This window comes from Castor canadensis, chromosome 8, assembly GCF_047511655.1.
Source record: "Castor canadensis chromosome 8, mCasCan1.hap1v2, whole genome shotgun sequence".
NCBI classification, from domain to species: Eukaryota; Metazoa; Chordata; class Mammalia; order Rodentia; family Castoridae; genus Castor; species Castor canadensis.
This window is the reverse complement of record NC_133393.1, coordinates 140,751,190-140,769,205: the sequence shown is the minus strand read 5'-3', so window position 1 is coordinate 140,769,205 and position 18,016 is coordinate 140,751,190. Positions and strand designations below refer to the sequence as shown.

General features: G+C 46.3%; 1 protein-coding gene across 1 annotated transcript in view; it reads right to left on the bottom strand.

Annotated features, from left to right (window-relative positions):
- Chst11 (carbohydrate sulfotransferase 11) overlaps window positions 1-1,319 on the bottom strand; it is a 245,341-nt gene extending 244,022 nt beyond the window's left edge. Inside the window, exon 1 of the mRNA XM_074084271.1 lies at window positions 995-1,319. The gene's annotated coding sequence lies outside the window, so the exon portion shown is untranslated. The remainder of the gene's footprint in view (window positions 1-994) is intronic.
- Window positions 1,320-18,016: the final 16,697 nt, after the last annotated feature.

Sequence of the window (18,016 nt, the reverse complement as noted above, 5' to 3'; positions counted from 1 at the left end):
TTTAGACCTGTTGAAATCACCATAAGAAGGGGACTAAGGTAGAAAGGAGAAAAATAGAGGGAAGAACTAATTCAGGTTATAATACATATATACACTGAAATGTCACAGTGAAACTCCCTGTATAGCCATCTTAAATAAATAGAAATGTCTTTTTTTTTTTCCAGAAACAGAACAGGAAGGTAAAACAGACCCTTCCTGAGGGGTGAGTACCAGTAGGAGATAGGAGAGTGAAAATACAGTGGAAATACTATGTACTCATGCATGAAAATGGAAAAATGAGACCTGTTGAAGCTCTTCCAGGAATGCAGGAGGAGGGGAGAATGAAGGAGAATAATGGAGGGGTGAATTCAACTATGAAATATTGTAAGAACTTTGGTAAATGTCACAATGTACCCCCAATACAGCAATAATCAAAAAAAAAAAAAGAAAAGAATTGGGACAAAATCAGGGGGACCCTGTCCCCAAAACAAAATACAGATGGGGGGAATGGTGCCACCCAAGTGGTAGAACATTTGTCCAGCAAGCATGAGGCCCCAAGTTCAATCCCCAGTACTAAAAAATAAGTAAGTAAATAATACAAATCAAAAGAACCAAAGTGTGACAAGGGCCGGGCATGGTGGTACATGCCTGTAATTCCAGATATTGGGAGTCAAAGGTAGGAGGGTCTCCATCCAAAGTCAGTTCCAAGCCAAAACTCAAGACCCTACCTAAAAAATAACTAAAGCAAAAAGGACTGAGTGTATCTCAAATGGTACAGCACTTACCTAGCAAGCATGAGGCCCTGAGTTCAAACCCCATACAAAAAATAAACAAATAACTAAAAGTGGGGGGGGGGCGCAGGGAAAGAAAAACAGAGCCAATGAAGTTCAGATTCTTTTCCGGATGCTTTTCCTCCCAGCAAATCTATCCATCCTAACTTTAAAACTTGCTGTGTTTTGGCAATTGTGTTCAGTTGTATACAAACCCCCGCCTCCACCCAAATCAGAGCACTTACATCATCCAGAAAGTTCCCTCTTGTCCAGTTGCCGTTGATCCCCAACTCAGACCCCAACCCCAGGCACCCGCCGATCCATCTCGCTTCACTGGAGTATTGCTTTCTCTCACAACTCATATAAAGGGAGTTGTGTGGCTTCTCTGCGTAGCAAAATTATTTTGAAAGTCATTCATCTTGCTGCATGTGTTAATATTTAATTCCTTTTCATTCTTGAGAAATACTCTATAGTACATTAACCATCGTGCACATTGCACACCACCACTGACCCTCACATCAGTCATCCAAGCACAGCACATGTGTCCTCTTACACAGGTGACAAACTGAGCCTCAGAAAGACCAAGGGACTCACATTCAACACAGGTGTGTAGTGCCGGAGGCGGGATTTGAACCAAGTGTAGACAGCACAAAGGCCACCCCTTGGAGTGTATCAGGTGTGTTTTTATGTCCTCAGGACATCCAGTGAGCACCATCTCTAGACTGTTACCAACAGCAGCCCTTACAGCAGCTGGGGGCAGAGATCAGAGAAGGCTAGGGGAGGGGAGGGGATCTTCGCCTCCAGCCACCTGGCTCTCAGCTTTGCCCTTCCAGGCCTGCTCACACTCACACTTCCCTGCACTAAGGCCTTCTGCCCTCCCCTCTCCTTCCCAACAGTTTGGCTGGGAGGATAAGATGGATGTGTACTTGGTTGACCACCAAGGCTCTCCTTTGTCTTTCATTGCCCTGGGCTGGAGTGACCAGCCAGCCCTCCCCATTGTTTAGGACACTCTCCCTAGATGAAAGTGCCCTCCAGACACCTGCTGTCCCCAGTCTTATGAAGTAGCAGGAAGTCCGAAGGAGGAATTATGCATTCAGTGTTAGAGACCACCTCCCCCACGATTCCTACTGTTAGGTAGGCAACCTGAGAAATACTTGTTCAACATTTGTTCCGAAAATGTAAAACTCCTGTATATCAAACTTTCAAAGTGAAAATACTCATTGGAAAACAGAAGAAAAATAAAGGATTTGACTGATTTGCAATAAATAAAGAGCTGATATGAACAATTAAGATGAACCCACCAAATCCCCAACAGGCACATGAACAAAATATGGGCAAAAAGGAAATAAACGTGGATAAAATAATATGGAAAAGCATTCAAACTCAACAATGAAAGGCAAGCCAAAGCAATAAGGCGCCTTTTAGTCTATCAAAATAACCAAGATTTTGTTAAATATTACATTCCCCTTGGTGCTGGAAAGGATGGGAGAACACACCTCTATTGCTGGTAGATGCAGCTGGAACTGCCCCTGTGATGTTCACTTGGGAAGACCTTTTCCCAGCAATGGGGCTGAGGCGCCACACTGTGGTTTCTTTCTGGGAGAGTGGGCTTTGGGGTCAGGCAGATGAGAATTTACCTTCTGTGAGTCAGTCACATAATATCTTTAAGCAGATGTCAGAATTGCCCCGGAGACTGCATGAGCCTCAGGCAGGCCAGTCAGAGGCACACACTGCAAATGCCGAGTCAGGAGCCAGGACAGCGGTGGCCGTAGTCAACAGCAGCAGATGCAGTAGCCATGGTAGCTCTGGCTACTCTGGATTAGTAGAGTGCTGTGTGTGATCTGAAGTAGCGCAAGCCTCCCTGCTTTGCACTTTCCCAGGACTCCTAGCATTTCTCTAAGTCACCCGCTATCCTGTCAATGATCAGAGTTTCTGTTGCTTCAGCCAAGACCCCTGACTACACAGATTACAGGTATGGATGGAGAGACAGACCCTACAGCCAAGGTGGCAACCATTTGAGTACGCACGATTCCTTTTGTTTTTCTAGATGCCTGCGATCCAGCATGCCCAATCTGATGGGGGCTGAGCTGAGAGGTGGCTGAGAGCTGGGGGGTGGGCTTAGGTCTCGGCACACCTCTAGCTAGCTGTGGAACTGTTAAGGATTGAACTGTCCCATAAAGTTCATATGTTGACTGTCTAACCCCCAATGTGGCTGGGTTTGGAGATAGGGTCTTTAAGGTCATTTAAGAGAAAATGATGCCATGAGGTGGGCTCCGATCCAATAGGATTGGTGACCAGAAATCTCTCTCTGTACATCATAGAGAAAAGGCCACATGAGGACACACCAACTCAATCTGAGACTTCCGGTTCCTAGAATCATGAGAAAATAAATGTCTGTTGTTTAAGACATCCAGGTGGCGTTGTTTTGTTATGGTAGCCCAAGCAGACTAGCATGTGACTTTGGGTAATAGAGGACATTTGTCATGTGGAGGGCTCCCCAGCATCTCTTTGCACCCCACATAATGAGTCTTCCCACCCAAGGGAGGAAAACCATCCTGGCTCTCCCAGCATCCTTTGCAGCTAGGATGTGCACACCATCCAGGCTCTGCCAATCAGACCTATCCACTATGTGACAGTGGTGGTGGCAGAGGAGTCTAACTCTTGAAGCAGCTGTGAAGAGTTGCCAAGAGCCAATCCCAGGTTCTCCAGGTGAGTCGTGGAGTCTGCTGAGCAGTAGTACATTCATTTCCTGTGGCTGCTGTAACAAATGACCACAAACAATACACGGTTCTGGTGGCTGGAAGTCTGCAGTCAAGGTGTTGGCAGGGCTGTACCCCATCCACACACTCTAGGGAGAGTCCTCCTGGCCTCTTCCAGCTTCCAGTGGCTCCAGACATTGTCTGGTTTGTGGCCATGTAGCTCTCACCTCAGCTTCTGTCTTTACATGACCATCTCTGTGTCTATGTCTTCTTTTCTGACTCGTATAAGGTCACTTGTTACTGGATTTAGGGCCCACCCAGATAATCCAGGACGCTCTCTTCTCAAAAATCTTTTACTGATTTACATCTGCACGGATGCTTTTCCAAGAGTTGGGACATGAACATGTCTTTTTTTGTGGCCACCACTTGACTCGTTATAGGCAGTAGTCATGCTGTCTTCCCTGAAGCAGCCCCTGAAGCTCTTGTTTCTGGTGGAGGAAGCACAGACCTGTTTCTGTGATCCTCCTGGAATGTCCGTGAACTACCTAACACCCTTTAAAATACTCATAGTACCCTCAAAGTAGTGGTGTAGTCGCCCTATAACCAAGAACACAGATCAGTGTATACTTAACTTTCCTCTCCCCACTTTCCAACTGGCTGAGGTAAAGCTTTCGCATCCCTTCTTGTTCTGCCTCCAGGTGACTCTAGAATTCTCAGCTGTACTTGATGATTGAAGATGGGACAGACCAGTGCCACCAATGCTAGAAACTTAAATGGACAGCCTTTAAACATGGCCTCCATGGGGGTGGGGTGGACTCATCAAAGAGATTTTATACAACAAAAGCAGGTGAATGTTAGGTGTTGGCAAAGAATAATGACCATGCATAGAAATCTTAGTCTGTGCTGTGACACGAAATTGTTCACGGAGGCACCTTTCTATTATAAACTTCGTACAAATGCACGTCATCTTTTCTGGAAGGATGGGGGCGGGTGTTGAGTTTCACCCCTTCCCCTGACCACACAAGCTAGGCCATGCGGCCTCTCCCCCTAGGAAGCAAGGTCCCGGTAGAGCAAAAAGGTCCTCCATGAAGCTTGGATGGTGGAATAGCACTGAAAGCAGGGTCTGCCAACCAGAAGGGCTCTTGCTAAGAGAGGCTGGGGAGTGCAGGCAGCCATGTTAGAGTTGGGAGTTTCCTTACAGTGGGAGAAGGCTAGACCAGAGACTGAGGCTGGACCAGAGACTGGGGAGGGGTGGGGATACAGTTTCTGCCACATGCAGCTTATTAAGCCTTATGTTCTCCAGCCCCTGCCTGCCTGGCCTTGTCTGCTGTGCTTTGACCTCACTGTGTTCCTGCCTCACAGCCTCCCCTGGGATGCAGCCCCTCCAGTCGCGTGCCTGGCCGACTTGCCATTATTCCTGCGTCATCTCCTTGCTGGGGGCCTCTGAGTGTCTCTCTGCACGCCAGCCTCAACCCCACAACCCTACTTTCTTTTCTGCAAAGTCCTTGTCGCTCTCTGCACCGATCTTGTGCTTGTTTTTCTGTGTGTGTCACCTCACTCCTTCAGGGCTGAGCCTCACTGTCTTGCTAATTCTCTGCCTGGGCGTAAAATAAATACTCAATAAATATTTGTTAAAGAAATGAATGAGGGAACTTATCAATGCATTCTATCACCAGTCAATTTGAACTTGAATTTATCAATTCAATTTATCATCAGCATTCTGGGAGCTGCTGCTCTCTTTGGACAGTTGTCTCTTTGCTGCTGAGATAAGGAAATAATTCATTTTCCCTGAGGCCCCATCAGGAGAGTGGAGAGCAGACTTTGGACTTCAAAGGCAGCTGTGTTTGGCTCTGACTCTACGCCAGCAGCAGGAGGGAGCAGGCAGGGAAATGGAAGCCAGGGTTTTGCACCTGTGCCAACACCCCATTTGCAAGCAACAGCTTTGGGGGTAGCGGTCAAGTTCACAGTCTCCGCCTGGGGTCTGCCATCCACAACTTGTGCTGGTGTTGCCTTAGGCAAGGCCCTAAAGCCCTCCGTGCCTCAGTTTCCTCATCTGTAAACTGATGACAAGGTCAGCCCCTCCCTCACCAGGGGTTGTGATGATTACATTAGTTAACACAGGTCTAGCGCCCTTGAAGCTGGATGTAGAGTAAGCGTTCAGGGTAGCTGTTATTGGATGTCAGGCACTTCACGTGTGTTTTCTTTAGTCTTCCAAATATCCCTATTGTTCTCCCATTTAACAGATGAGAAGACAGAGGCTTGGAGAAGGCAGGTGTCTTGACTCTTCCTCCTTCACCTCCTCTATCATGTGGCTGAAGGCCCTGAAAACCAGCTGGAATAAGTTCTGATTTCCAGGCAGGGCCAGCGTCCTTGGTGTGCTGTCTCCACAGATGTGGCCTGAGTGGCTGTCATTCCGTCTCACTTGGCCACTTGCGCAAGAGAAGTCTTTAACTTGTGCTGAAGACCTGCCATTAGCTGAGCCCTAAAGCAGGGCCTGAGGACAAGAAGGGACAGGAAATCCAGCCTTTGTCCTGGGGGAGCTCCCAGGTGAGGCGGGGAGACAGGTGCGCGGCCAGAGCCCTCCAGATTTCAGTGAACCAGTGACCAGCGTCCCCAGGGGCCATGCAAGGCTCCCTAGAGGAAAGGCCATCAGAATTGAGCCCACAAGGATGAGTGGGCAGGAGCTAAGTGTGGTGTGGAGTGGGGAGGGGAGAGAAAGGAGGGGTGGTGGGGAAAGGTTTCCCACGGAAAGGGCCTGGCGCCAAGACCCGGGGCTGGGATCCCTGTGCTCCTTACCCTTGACCCTCCTAGGACCATGTAGTACTCAGAAAATACTAACCGGCCAAATAGGAAACTGAGGCATTATTACTTTCAGCGACAATGAGACTTTCCCACAGTTCACAGGGCCAGTAAGCAGTGCATTCAAGGGTCATAAAACACTATTTCTCTAAAGCAAACAATAAAAAGTAGTGCTACTGAAACCAGGGGGAGATGGCCCAAACCAGGAAAAGACAAAACCAGCCCTCTGTTGATCGCAGAAGAGTAAATGAAATGTGACAGTCACATGACAGACTGCCAAGCTGCAGTGAAAGTGAGGAGCTCACAGAGTCAAGCGAAGGAGCCAAGCCCAAACTAAGCAGTGACTGCTTCAGCTCTCGCAAAGCCTGGTGTGACCCTCGGAGCAGAGGCAGGACAGCAGTCACTGTAGGGAAGGAGGAGGGGTAGGTGTCAGGTCCCGGGACCTGGGGAGGCCGTTTCTTCCCTGGGGGCAGGTTGCACAGGTGCTCTAACCTGTGATAACTCATTCAGTCACACCTGTGCTTTGTGTATTTTCCTGTTATATTTTTATTTTAAAATTTTATGTGAGGGCAGAACAGGTCCTGCCCAGGGGGTGATTGGCACCAGTGAGAGGGGGGAGGTGGCAGGGAAAGGGGTAGGAGGGTGAATATGGTGCAAATACTGTGTGCACATGCATGTAAATGCAAAAATGATAGCTGTTGAAAGGGAAGAGGGGTAGAGGAGAGCAGTGGAGGCAGTGAATTCAAGTATGATATATTTGATACATTGTAAGAACCTTTGTAAATATCACAGTGTACCCCCACCCAGCACAATAAAAAGTAAAATAAGTAAGGGTTTAATGTTTGAAGTGGCATATTTGTATTTTATTTATTTATTGTTGGTACTGGGGATTGAACTCAGGGCTTTCTGCTTGCTAGGCAGACTCTCTATCACTTGAGCCACACCCCAGCCCTTTTTGCTTTAGTTATTTTTCAGATAGAATCTTGTGCCCTGTTCCTCCTACCTATGCCTCCCTTATAGCTGGGATTATAGCTACCCCACGCCAGGCTCATTGGTTGAAATGGGGTCTCGCTAAATTTTTATATGGGCTGGCCTTGTACCTTGATCCTACCAGTCTCTGGCTCCCAAGTAGCTGAGATTACAGGCGTGGGCCACAATGTCCAGCGTGTATTTTATTTTAAATGTCAGTTTCAGTATGAGTATTGCAGAAACTTCCTGTGATCACCCAAGTTGAAGTTAAAAGAGCTCTTTGTGTGGTACCCAGAACGTAGGGCTCTGCTCAATTAACTCATGCTGTTACTACTATTATCAGGTTGCTAAGTTTCCAAACAAGAGAGAAGTTTTTAAAAGCACACCAGGACCACGACCTGGCTTAAGTGCCAGGAGCCCACCTTTTTTTTTTTTTTTTATCGTTTTATTATTCATATGTGCATACAAGGCTTGGGTCATTTCTCCCCCCTGCCCCCACCCCCTCCCTTACCACCCACTCCACCCTCTCCCCAGGAGCCCACCTTAAAAGTTGGAGGCTGGTTCACAGTCTTGGTTCTGAGCCTCTCACTTGGACCTCCTCTTTCAGATCCAATATTCTTCCTGCCATTCCTCCCCCACCCTCCCACCCCCGTCACGCTCAGTTCTCTGCCCTCACCAGGCTTTCCATCTGCCTTTTTTTCCCCCAGGAATTCAATAATTTATTCCTCTAAAACATTGTGTAAAGTGTACACCTCTCATCCACTAGGTCTCTGTGCATGGCATTTAAAATGAGGCCTTTTATTACTATTTCTTTTTATCCAGTTCAGTTCACTGCACACTGTCTTAAATAGCAAGTCTCCTGCTTCCCCTTGGTCCCAAGCCTGAAGAAGCTGTGCACGCACACAAGCAGGAAACCCAGGTCTCCTTTCCTCACGCAGAAAATGAAGCTAACAACCTTTTTTAGAACTTCATAGAACCGTTCACAGCAAAAGATCTAAAGAAAAACCAGAGCATAGAAGTGTATGAATGAAAACCAGAGTATAAAAGTGTGTGCGATGCAGGATTGCTTTGAAAACATGAAGTTGTAAAGGTAGAGGGATCATTATTTTAATTATTATTATTATTACTGTACTAAACCCACCACTGCCTGCCCACTCCTCCCTTCTAAGAGAATTTGCCTTTATCCACCAAGGTGGTGTTAAGTCCACTCCACTCCACTCTCTATATCCTTTCTTTTGGTCTTTTTTTTTTTTTTTTTCTTTTGGTAGCACTGGGGTTTGAACTCAAGGCTTCACACTTGCTTTTTCTACCACATGAGCCACCCCGCCAGCCCTTTTTGCTCTATTTATTTTGGAGATAGAGTCTCACTTTTTGCCCAGGCCAGCCTCAACCACAATCCTCCTATTTTAAGCCTCTACTGTGGCTAGGATGACAGGCATGCCCCACCACACCCAGCTTTTTTCCTTTGAGATGAGGTCCAAAAACATTTTTTGCTTGGGCTGGCCTTGAACCACTATCCTCGGGATCACAGCCTCCCACATAGTTTGGGATGACAGGCATGTGGCACCAACACCTAGCCTATTCCACTTCATTTGTACCAAGTGATGTCAAGAAGACATCACTAAAGATGACTAAAAACTCTGAATTCCTTCAAGAACTGGCTGTAGTCCTGCACTTAGGATCTTTGAAGAAGCTATTTTAAATAGATTAGGGTTCTTGGGCTGTCAATTTCAGAAAACCCAACCACATCTACTTAAGAAAAGTAACTTAGCTGAGTATAGAGGTGCACACCTGCGATCTCAGCACCAAGGAGACTGAGGCAGGAAGAATGTAACTGGCCCATAAAGGTCATAGTTGACTAATAACCGTACAGCACTAGAGGTCACGGCCAATGGTGGGGCTGGAGGGAGAGAGTAAAAATTGGAAGAGAAGAGGTAAAACAATCATTTGCCTAGAAAAACTAACAGCCAATGAATTATTAGACCTTGTAAGCAACATTTCCAGATACAAGATTAGCCAATGAAAATCCACATCGCTTCTGTGCACCACCAATAACTCGATAGGAAAAACTACTGTAAGACACACATTTTTTCACATTTTTGTGTCTCTAAAATTGGGATGCTTCTTACACTAATGGCTTCCTAGATTTGAATAAATACAAGTTAGAAAAAAGATAATCTCACCACAGTCCCAGATAATTCAGACAAGCCCTCCTGCAGGAAACTGTAAAACTCTAACAAAGGTAGCAGAGGTGGTTCCAGTGAGCGAAGTGACTTTATCTGTTTTCAGTGGTATGATTTAACATAAACGTGGCAGGCTTTCCCATGTTACTTTTAGCTTTGATGCAATCTCAAATTCAAAAGTCTGAATGGACTTGTAGAGGAATTTGGTAAGCTAAACTCCTACAAAGACGAAAGACCATAATATAAGAGGTGAGACCACAAAGTTAACAGAAGACAATAGAGAAGAATGTCATTGTGACGTGGACCAGTGTTTGCAGTCTTTTTTGTTTGGTTTTGGTTTTGGTTTGGTTTGCTGTGAGTGTTGCCCAGGTTGGTCTCAAACTCCCAGGCTCAAATGTTCCTCCTACCTCAGCCTCCAGAGCAGCTGGGACTGCATGTGTGCTTGCAATATTTTTATATTTATTTATTTATTTATTTATTTATTTGTGGGATTGGGATTTAAACTCAGGGCTTTGCTATTGCAAAGGTGGTGCTCTACTCCTTGAACCACACCTCTGGTCCATTTTGCTCTGGTTATTTTTTTTAAGATAGAGTCTCATGAACTATTTACCTGAACTGACCTCAAACCACAATCCTCCCGACCTCGCTCCAAAGTAGCTAAGATCACAGGTGTGAGCCACCAGCGCCTGGTTTGCAATCTTTTTTTTTTTAAATTATTACTTCCTAAGAAGTTTTTAGAGACTTTTTCTTCTAATTGTGGTCCCTCTTCTTCCCTTGGGGGAAATTTAATAGCACAGCTATACTGATTTTCTGTTTTTATACTGGATGTAGGCCTGTACTTTATACACACAAAAAAGTTAAGTTTTGGGTTTTTTTCATCTCCCAAGAACCAATTTTCATCCTCTTGGGTGAATATATCCCCTCTCTACGCTACCCACTGAAAAAGTATACTGCGCAGGAAAAACTTTTCTTTTCTTTTCTTTTTTTTTTTTGTTGGTGGTACTGGGGTTTGAACTCAGGGCCTCATACTTGCTAGGCAGGCACTCTACCACTTAAGCCATGCCCCCAACCCTTTTTCTGATGGGTTTTTCAAGATACAGTCTTGTGAACTATTTGCCTGGGCTGGCTTCCAACCATGATCCTCCTGACCTCTGCCTCCTGAGTAGCTAGGATTACAGGCGTGAGCCACCGGCACCTGGCAGAAAAACTTTTTTAAAAATCCAAAACACAGACCATGTAGCAAATGGGAGATAAATGTGATTCCTGTATTCACTTCCTTTTGCTGCCATACAGACGCCACACATTGTTAACTGTCATCTACTGTCTCACAGGCTGCAGGGCAGAAGCCCAGTGGCCTAGCTGGGGCCTTGGCTTAGGTCTTACCAGGTTCACACCTAGCTTTGGTCAGCCTGAGCTCTGACCTGGAGGCCTGGAGGAGACCCTGTCTCCAGGCTCAAGTTGTGGATCAAATTCAGTTTCGCACAATCATGGGACTGAAGTCTCTGGCTGCCACTCTGGGATCCTTCTCAGGTCCTCAGAGCCATACCCAAATTCCTTGGTTATGACCTTCCTCAGTCTTTTCAGCCAGCAATACCTGGTCAAGTCTTTCTCAAGACTAAGTCTCTGACATCTTTTTCTCCTTCATTTTTTTCTCCTCGGATGCCAGCTAGAGAATGCTTTTAAAGACTTGAGTGATTAGATTGAGCCCAGCCAGTTAAACTAGAATGATCTTCCTATTTTAAGGGCATAACCTTACATACATCTGCATAGTCCCTTCTCTGTGGTACCTCGGTTAGTATTTGAGTACACAATCAAGTGGACAGGAATCTTGGGGCAACATTTTTTTTTGGAAGTACTGGGGTTTGAACTCAGGGTCTCATGCTTGCTAGGTAGGTGCTCTACCCCTTGAGCCACTCCACCAGCCCTTTTATGTGTTGGGTATTGTCAAGATAGGGTCTTGAAAACTATTTGCCTGGGCTGCCCTCAAACCACGATCCTCCTCATCTCTGCCTTCCCAGAGCTAGGATTACAGGCATGAGCCACTGGCGTCTGTCTGGGGCAACATCTTCAGAATTCTGCAGACCAGAAGTACATTAAGATTAAGGATCTCTGATCCACACAGGACAGGGTGGACAAAGCTAATAGATAGATGAAACAGAAGGAAAAAATGTTTTCAAGTTCTAAAACATCCAAAGGTCTAAATTTCCAATGCATAAGAAATCATTGCAAACCAACAAGAAGAAAGCAATCCGATAGGAAAACGGGTGAGAAACGTGAACAGATCGCTAATAGCAGTGGTGTTCAGAGTACACACAGGTATATGGAGATGTGTGAAATCACTGGTAATCATGAGATTGTACCATATTCTGACTTGACTGAGAGAAATTAGAAAGGTGCGTAATGCTAAGTGCTGGAAGGGAAATAGAGATATGAGGACCCCCAGGGCACTGCTGCTTGGGACAAAGACAGGGACATCTGTCACTCAGAGGAATCAGCCATCACTTAGCCACCTGAAGTGTTCCTTGGGATCCGGTAATCCCACTGCCAACAGTGTGACCCAAGGGAAGTGTTTCCTGCTCCATAGGAGACACAGAGAGAGTATGCATTGTGTACACTTTGTGTGTGTGTCAGGTGGGTGGGGGGCGGCGATGGAAAATGTTGTACCTGTACACCATGGAGAGATATGTGCTAATGAGAAGCAAAAAAAGATGGCACCTGTAACATCAAGGATAGCCCTCCATGACATGGTACTGCATGAAAGAGGGAAAGGAAAGAACAAGGTACAACAGTACAATTTGCAGAAACTAAAAATACATAAACCACTGCCTACAAACGCAAAGTTACGTACTAATCACGTTACGAGCTGGACAGGGTGGGACAGGACGGTAATCCCAGCACTTGGGAGGCTAAGGCAAGATGAGCCTAGGCTCCAACCAGCCTGGGCTACATAATGGGACCCTGTCTCATAGGACAAACAAAACACTGGGCCAGTTGGCCACAGGAAGAGAGGGGACAGGGCACAAGCTATGAGAATCTTTGGAGATAATGATTTCGCACAATGTGCCCTGACCTGAGGGTTGTGGTTCACTCAGCCTTCTCCACCAATGTCCAGTTTTTAGCAGGGTCAGCTTCAGGTCCAGCTTCATCCGGGCCTCAGGCAACGTCACCAGGCTCCATCTCACTGCCCCGTGTCATCTGGGGTTGACCTTCCCTTCAGTCTGGCTTTAGCAGAAGTGAAACTGGATTAACCACAATTTTTAAGACCAAGATTGTTCTGCTTAATTGAGCATTCCTGTTTGCTAGGCCATAGACAGACTTGCGGTTGGAAGTATGCCATTTATTAATGCCTTTTCCTGCCTTAGTAATTTCAGCCCATGAACTCATTTGAATGTGGCTCACTAAGGTGTCTGGCACGTCACTTTGAACGTCTCTTCTCAAAATTAGCAGTAGAAATGCTAACATGCAGGTGAAAACCTCTGTGCCTATTAGATCCCTGTATGCAGTCTTGTTTCCGTTAAGAACCCGAGAGCAGTGTGCTTACCTAGCTTTCCCGCCAGTGGGGAAGGGGAAAGAATGGAAGTCCATCACATGGGGATGCTCACTTGGTTGGGATTGAATCTTTTTGTTTTTTTTTTTGGCAGTACTGGGCTTTGAACTCAGGGCTTCACACTTGCTAGGCAGGGGCTCTACCACTTAAGCCACGCCTCCAGCCCTCCAGGACTGACACTTTAACTAAAGCTTTGCTTAGCTGGGTGGTTTTTATTGGGATGGAATTGGAATGGACTCCTTTAGGGTCACACCCTTGCCCCTCAGAGGGATTTCTCTTCCTGGGGTTGGGTGGGGACAGAGCAGCCCTGCTTCTGTCCTCTCTTCTTCCACTCTGCAGCCTGCCTACCTCAGCATTTCCGTCACTGTTGTATTGGGGTCCTGGGGCTGCTGAGACAAACCGGGTGGCTCAACCCCACAGAGACACACCCTCTCCTAGTTCTGGAGGCTAGACGTCCAAACAAAGGTTGTGGACAGAGCTGGTTCCTCCTGGGGGCTCTGAAGCAGCACATTCCCTGCCTTTCCCCTGGCTTCCAGGAAAGAATGTTGGCTCTCCTTGGCTGGTAAATGCGTCTGTCTCCATATGGCCCTCTTCTCTCTGTCTCTGTGTCCTCTCCTCTCCTAAGGACACCAGACATTGAATTTGAGGCCTATTCTGACCCAGAATGACCTCATCTTATCTAATCACAAAGATCCCACACTCAAATAAAGTCACACTCTGAGGTCCCAGGTGAATGGGAAGCTGGAGAAAGGCATTATCACCCATGTCAGTGGGTGGGCAGGTGAATTGGCTTGATCACAGTGAAGACCAGGCACGTATGGATCAGTGACACCAGCATCCAGATCTCTTCCTCCTTAACAAAGGTCAGAAGGGGTCTGACAGGTGCTGCGTCCTCTGGGCAGCAAGCCCCTGTGCTCTGGTGGGAAGAAGCAAGAAAGGGCAGTAGTTGCCTTGAGGTCCTGTTTGGACCCGAGACTGTCCACGTCCTCCTCCCTAGCCAGCCCTCTGAGAGCCTGCGACCTTCTCCAGCTTCCCTGGGTGACTCTTTGCCATTTTATAATACAACTGCCAACCCCACATGTGAGCAGGAATTCTGAGCCAAGCCCTGCTCTGCAATGGCACGGCGTGTCTAGAAGGCTGGCAGGTAAGGGTGAACATTACAGTAAGGACACAGCACTGCACTCTCAATGTCACTGTCCCCTGAAGGGGCTGTGTGGTTTTCCTGACTCACTTGTTAGGCTCATCCACCTTGGGTGGCACCCCAGTGAGAAGGACACCCCATGGGACAGTTCCAGCTCTCTGCCCGGGATCTGCTCAGTATAGCAACACTGCTGCAGAGCCGGCTCTGGAATCTTCCCCTCCTTCTGCTTCACAAAGGCCCCCATCATTGTCTGCAGCCAACTCAGCCATCCAGGGTGAAGCAGTTGGTCTGTCCTGAAGTTTTCACTCCTCAGTCAGCCATTAGCACAGCTTAGGTGATAGTCTTTAGTGATGGTGTCCTGCCCAGATGTCCTGCTCAGGGCCTTCTGTGGGTGAGGGGTTTGACAAGCCTTTAAGCAAAGTCCTGATGGCTGACATACCCCTTCCTTCAGTCTTCTTTCCTCTCCTCTCCATTCCTCTCCTCCCCTCCCCTCTATGCCTCTCCTCCTTCCCCCTTCCGCCCGCCATCTGCTCCCTTCCCCTCCCCTCTCCTCTGTCTCTTCTCTCTCCTCTCTCTCTCTCTCTCAATATTAGGATTTGAACTCAGGACCTCATACTTACTAGGCATATGCTCTACCTCTTGAGCCACACCTCCAGCCCCACCTTTAGTCATTTTTTTTGAGCCCTGTCTGGTTACCTGCTGTTGTGTCACCAATCCCCCCAACTCAGTAGCATCAATGGTGACAATCAGTTCACACCATCTCAAGCCTGTGATTTGCCCAGGGCTCTGCTGGGCTGCTTGTCCCTGCTTGTCCCAAGATGACTCTGTGTCATCTAGGGAAGCAGCTGGGGCTAGAGGGTCCACTTCCAAGTTGGCTCCTTCCCAGTTAGCTGACATTTCTTGCCATGGTGGCCTCTCTGCAAAGCAGTGCCGCTTCCTCAGGCCATGGTGGCTGGGTTTTAAGAGCATGTGTCCCAAGACATAGTAAGTGGAAGCTGCCAGTTTCTTAAGACCTGGGCCCCCCCAAATGGCATGGTGTCACCTCCTTTGAATCTATGGGATGAACAACCTTATAGCTCTGATTTAAGAAAAGGGACATAGGCTCCACTTCTTAATAGGAAGACTAGCCACTATAAATACCTACCACATGCCAGGCACAGGGATGGGGGGATCAAGCCAACAGGTACTGAGCACTAGCTATGTGTCAGCACACGTGCATTATCACGTTAAACCTTAAGAACTGTGAATGGGACTCACTTGAAGATGGCAGCTAGAGGGAGGAAGCAGAAAGCGTGCCTCCTAAAGTGAAATCTTGGAGAGACACTGGAGACACACCTCGCAGGCAAGGCCACCAAGAACAGGCAAAACTTTGACCCCTCCAGACCTCCAGCTGGCGCAGAGCATCTCCACTTCACGTTAAATGGAGAAACCAGAAGGGTCCCCCGTCCGCCGACAGACTCCCGCGCCCAGACGGCTTGGGAAGACGCAGACCACAAGGTGAGCTAAGCGGTACGTGGTACTTCTACAGATAACCCTGAGCCAGATCAGCATAGCCCCCTGGACAGACCAACACCCACCTGGGGACAAAAGAGAAATTGAGTAATAAGCAATAAGAACAATAAAGACACGTAGCAAAGAGGGTGGGGAGCCCTGAGTGCCGGAGAGGGGGGAGGGGAATCCTTCCCGGAACTATAAATAAACAAGCCGGGCAGGCAGGAGAGGCTCCGGCAGGAGCAGGGGCGCGCACCCAGCAACCAGGAGCGGGAAGGCTTATGAGAGTGGCAGAGAGAGGAAAACTCCACAGGAGAGGGGGGAAGAACCACTTCCCACGTGAACTATAAATAAACACGCAGGCCTGAGAAAGCGGGTGCAGTGTCACCTCCCCCAGTGTGCTTGGAAAGGGGAAAGCTTGTAGCAGAGGCTCACGCACAGGAGAACTCTGAGTAAACAAAGCCTGAAGGGCCAAGTGAGTGCTAAGCTCACCCCAGAGATCTGCATAAATAACGCCTCCAGCAACAGCAGGCTGACAGCAGCCGGCAGGCAAGCCACAGCCGCAGATACCATTCACAGAACTGTCTCCAGACTCTTTTTTTTCTTTTTCTCCCTACCCTTAATGAGAGAACAACCGAATTACACCTGCAAGCTGAAAAACTTACTGAAACTGTATTGCATTTGAACTTGGGACACTTTGTGGGTTTTTTTTTTCTTGTTTTGTGTGGTTTTGTTCTATTTTATGTTACCCCGTTGATGAGACAACTACAGAACAACATCTGATGCACCATCTCCAGGATTGGAGGCTGAGGGACGAACACTAAAATTATTAAGACAGAAACCTCATTGCATTTGAACTTGGAGGTTTCTTTTTTTTACTCTTTATTTTATTTTATTTTATTTATATATATATATTTATTTTCTTTCACTTACATATTTTTTATTTTTATTCTTATCTTTAATCTTTTTATTTTTGATTTTCAATCCTCTGTATCGCTAATGCCTTTTCAGCTTTTGGTTGATTAGTACACTGTCTCTCCCTGTTTATAGCTTTGAAACGTTTTGTTTCTTTGTTTTGTTTTGTTTTTTTCTATTTGATTATTTGTTTTTCCCTTTTCCTTTAACTTCTTTGCTTTCCATCCCCTCTCACCCTTCCATTCTAAATATCACTAGTGCTATTATTATAAGACAGAAAATACTTAATTGCACACAGTACAGGGACAATAACAACACCAAGGGCAATGACAGGAAGACAGAAAACACAGGGAAACCAGTTTCCCCACAGCTAAAAATTAGTACAGGAACTAGAGGGAAATGAAGAAAACAGAAACTCTGATCCAGACTCCAACAAAATGAAGATAAACTATGCCAAAGAAACCAATGAAGCCCACAAGAATAATTTAAAAGAAGACATACTACAGGTACTCAATGAGAATTTTATAGAGATGATATTGGATAGGGTCAACCAAAATGTATAGGAGACACTCAAGAAATTCCAAGACAACAAAAATAGAGAATTTGAAAAAGCAAAAGAAGAAATAAAGGAAACCATAGAAGCACTGTATAAACACCAAAGTGAAACAGAGAACACGTTAATAAAGAGATAAATGAACTCAGGACAAAAATAGACAACATTAAAGAGTAAACCACCCAGGATATGGAAAACCTCAGAAAAAAGAATGAAACAGAATTACAAAACAAAACGGAAGGCCAATCCAGCAGAATAGAACAAACAGAAGACAGAATCTCAGAACTCGAAGATGAAATGGTAATTAGAGGAAAAACTGAAGAACTATTTTAATTAAACAACTCAAGGCCTGTGAAAAGAAAATGCAAGAACTCACCGACTCCATCAAAAGACCAAACTTGAGAATCAAGGGCATCGAAGAAGGAGAAAAGGTGCAAGCAAAGGGAATGCATAATATATTCAACAAAATAATAACAGAAAATTTCCCAAATCTAGAGAAAGATATTCCCATACTGATGCAAGAGGCCTCCAGAATACCAAACAGACCAGATCAAAATAGAACTACCTCAAGAGAGAAAAAACAGATAACATACAAAGGCAAACCCAACAAAATCACAGCAGACTTCTCAACAGAAACATTAAAAGCAAGAAGAGTGTGGGGTGAGATCTTCTGGGCACTGAATGAAAATAATGTCAACCCCAGGATACTCTAACCAGCAAAACTGTCATTCAAAATAGATGGAGCAATAAAAGTCTTCCATGATAAGCAGAAACTAAAACAATATGTGACCACAAAGCCACCACTACAAAAGATTCTTCAAGGGATTCTGCACACAGAAAGTGAAACCCAACATAACCATGAAAGGACAGCAGCACCAAACTACAGGAAAAGAAAAAGCAAGACAGTAGAGAATAACCTCATCTTAGGTACACACAATCAACCCTTCACACAACTAAGACAACTAAATGA